The sequence below is a fragment of the Arachis duranensis genome, chromosome 1, assembly GCF_000817695.3.
Source record: "Arachis duranensis cultivar V14167 chromosome 1, aradu.V14167.gnm2.J7QH, whole genome shotgun sequence".
NCBI lineage: Eukaryota > Viridiplantae > Streptophyta > Magnoliopsida > Fabales > Fabaceae > Arachis > Arachis duranensis.
The window spans coordinates 273149-277244 of record NC_029772.3 but is presented as its reverse complement, the minus strand read 5'-3'; positions in this window follow the sequence as shown (position 1 = coordinate 277244).

The window sequence follows — 4096 nt, the reverse complement described above, 5'->3', positions numbered from 1 at the left end:
CGTTCAGTTGTTGCTGTTGTCACAGGAAGAGTCAAAACAAGACGAATTAATCTATCAATTAAAGGATATATATTTGATTTTCCTGTCTCTGTCAATTTTTGACACAATTCAGCAAGAGTAGACAAATTCTGAAAATCTGGAGCTTTAACCACATCAAGTTCATAATGTTGTAACTCATAATCCAATTGAATCTTTTCTTGCTCAGAAAAATCTAAAGAATAGAAATTCTTTGCAAGATTGCATATGTTGCAAACACTGAATAACTTGAAAGCATCTTTAGGATCTTAAGATGTACTCAATATGAGGAGCTCGGTTGCTTGCTCACTAAATCTACTATTTAGCTCTTTCAATTGAAAATCTATCACGCTAGTAAAAATGTCAACACGATAGTGGTGTTCAACAGTGACAACATCCTTTTTACGACGAGACCGAATTATGTCACTAAAAGAAGCACCCATATCAGGTATCTGAATAGCATGATCATTGCAGAAAGAACTAACTTTCTCCAAAAGTGCTCCCCAACTACTATCTTTTAACTGTTGAATCAATGACTTTGTACTAGAAACCAGATGCATATCATTCAAAATGTCTTGAGATTTTTGTTGCAATGCTTGACAAAGTTTATCAGTGATTCCCATGATTTCTTTCATTATATGCAAAATGAAAACAAAATCAAATGATAATAAAGATTTAAGAGCATAAGTAGCATCACCACGTTGAGAATATGTAGATCCATTAAATAATATAAATAATACTTGACATTGTTATTAACTTAAAAAAATTGAAATATACCTCTTTGAATCTTTGTTGTGTATTCAATGGTTAATATTTTGTTGTTCACTTCTCTTCAATGGTTTTTCTTCATATGTCTTGTTTTGGTATGGAAAGAAAATTAAAATGAGAAGAGTAGAAGACCAAAAGTTTGGGAATCACTAAAAGAGAGAGAAAAGTGACGCTATGCCTATGATAGTTTGAAATAAATATTTGAAAAATGTACTAGGGTTACTTTAATTAATAGTATGGGCTTGGGCTAGTATAATAGAACCATTTTTATTAATTATTAGAATGGGCTATTTATTAATAAGAGCAACAATAATTCAAATATCTAATACATAGTGCAGTTTTTAATTATTTTAATTTATAAAATTTTGTAACTTATATTTTTTTAATATTATATATAAAAATAAATTTAATATTATTAATTATTACTATTTACTATTTTTTTTTTAAAAAATTTGGGGGGGACCATGGCCACCTTAGGTCCCCCCGTGGATCCGCCACTGCCTGTGGACACTGCGAGGATAGATTTCCTCTATGACACCTATTGCCTAGTTGCTTTTGTCCATTCACGTGAGTCAAGTACAAGATCGGCACCAACTGCAATTGCAGGGATCTATACCCATTAATTTGTTTATTTTTTTATTTTTTGGTTTTTCTTAATTCGAGATATCAAGAACTATAGGTAATACGTCCAGAATCTGATCTCTTTTTAAGTATTTGTTGTTGGCTAATGAATTACTATATGCAGTTATGCACAACCGAGGTTCAAACTCTAGATATTTATATAAGTAAGCAGGCTAGGGAGCTAACCCAAGTAGGGGTAGCAATGGGGCGGGTAGGGGCGAGTTTTTGCTCTATCCGACCCTGCTCGCGAGTAGTAAAACGTTGATCCTGTCCCGCCTCTACTCACCCTTATAATGATTAAAATCCAATAAATAAAATTAAATTTTAAAATTTATATAACTATCATCATATACATAACATAAATTAAAATAAAAATTTAAATATGATACGATATTAATTTATATTATTTTACATATATTATACATATTATATATTAAAATTATATATATTATATATATAGCGGGACAGATAGGGACAAATATTACTTAAACCCGATCCCGTCCCGTCCTCCCAAGCGGGTAGGGGCGGAATGGATACCCGCAAGTTCAGGTAGTATCGCCGTCCCAAAACCCAAGTTAAACCCATTAAATTTTATTACTCATAAGTAAATGAAGTAATTCATTGTTAACGAAGAGATTAAAATTTTTAGTTCTGGATCTTTTGCAAAATTGGGCCATACATTTAGCTGGACCAAAAAATCTAAAATTATATTTATGCATGATTTTTATTAAAAATTATATTTCTTAAACTAAGTAAAAGGATTTTAAAAGGCAAGGAATAGTAGCTCATGTGGATTTGTTTCTTTTTTCTAATAGAGATCTTGGATACAACCTTTTTCGGCGTAACAAAAAAAGGATTATAAAGGAAAAAAAACAAAAAATTACTAAGATGTATATGTATTCTCTTGATCTTGGGTTTTTTACAATTATGTTATTATTACTAAAATCAAGAAATTAAAAAGACTCAAATCGGTCTCAGTTTTTATCACTTAGGATTTATTGAAATCAAATATTAGACTTCTTAATTTTAGTTTAACATAAAAATTATCTATTTTTTTAAACTTAAATTTAAATATTTCTGTTATCTGTTAAGTGTCGCATGTCTACTGTTTCAATGAAATACATCTTCTGTGTGGGAAAAAAACTTAGGAGTACGTATATACAAGTGTATTAACTTTTAACATTATTTTGTAGGTAGCGCAGGCAGGGTTTCTCATGATGCATGATAGCATGAGCTTAGAGGCTAAGATCCTCTTACAAGTCAACAACGGGATTAATGAGCGGTGTCGTGAATGCGGCATGACACATTATTGTAATTAAACTTTTCGGATGCGACTTCGGGGACCTCTCTTCTCTTCTCTTCTATGATTTGATTTGATATGATATGATATGGTCATAAAACAAGGCATGCCAATCATCATATGCTTGTATGGGACTATGATTAAACTAGGAGTATAACCAATCATTCAAATTACTCAACATGCCAAGCCCCACCATTTTCATGTGGTGGAACCCCTTCCCTTGGCTTTTCTTTCGTCATATCTCCGTCATCAACCTAATAGTATAGTATAGTTGTCAAATTGCAACTTTAGCTATGCTATGACCCAATATATCAATTTTAATTTTACTTGCACCCATCTATATCTAATTATCTATGAATAATACACGAGAGAACGGATATAGAAACTTGCTATATATATATATTTTCATAATGTCTTAATTTTGTGTACATTTAAATTAATATAATACTGTTTTACTATATTTTTTTTTACTTCGATAGGGTGTTGAATCGAACTTATATGAAGATCTTAATTTAAAGAGTAGATATGACTTTTTTAAAAAGAGTGAACTCGATCCAGAAATTACTTAGCGTTCATATCGAAACGCACTGTGTTGAACTATCAATAAATAATTGTAGTAAATAAAACAGAAATGAAGTAAAATAAAATTTTGAGTAAGTGAAAATAAATAAATGAAAATGTCAAAACGAAACAGAAACTAAAAGAAAGTAAAATAATAAAGAAACATTCAAAATAAAGAAATTAAAACAAAAAAAGATAAAAGATAAAATAAAATAGGCTCCAGCACTCACATGCACTTGCACTTTATGCTCTTCTGTTGCGTCGCTGAGACTAAGAATTTTTATAAAATTTATGTGATGATCTAGTGTTATTGATTGGAGTTTCCCTTTTTTCTTGTGAATTTCTTCTATTTATAGATCTCAAAGGTGGACCTGTTCCTGAAAAATTTTGACCACTACCTTGGTTCCTCCTTTTTCTCAAGTCATGATCTTACCTTGATCTTGAAGAATCTTCATATGGTACCCCACGTTCTATCTTGCCTTGTCCTTTAAAACCCACGTTCTTGCATGGTGTCGACCCTGATAGATGCTTGACTTACTTTAAACCAGCAATCCCTCGACCTCAAATAATGTCCTTTGTTTCCGTAGTTGAAAGAGAATCTCTACAACCAAATGACAATAATTTTAATTACATTTCGACTCCCTATGAATCAAATTTTTATAGGCCGAAATTTATACTAACAAATTACCCCTTAAAACTTATATTTTCAAAATATGAAATGATAAGTTTTATCTAGTCCCGTGCCATTCACGTGCGCTTTTAAATCTTCAAATTTTAAAAAACGGTTACAAGAAATGAAATGGTTCGCATGTTTTTGGGAATGTGTTACGT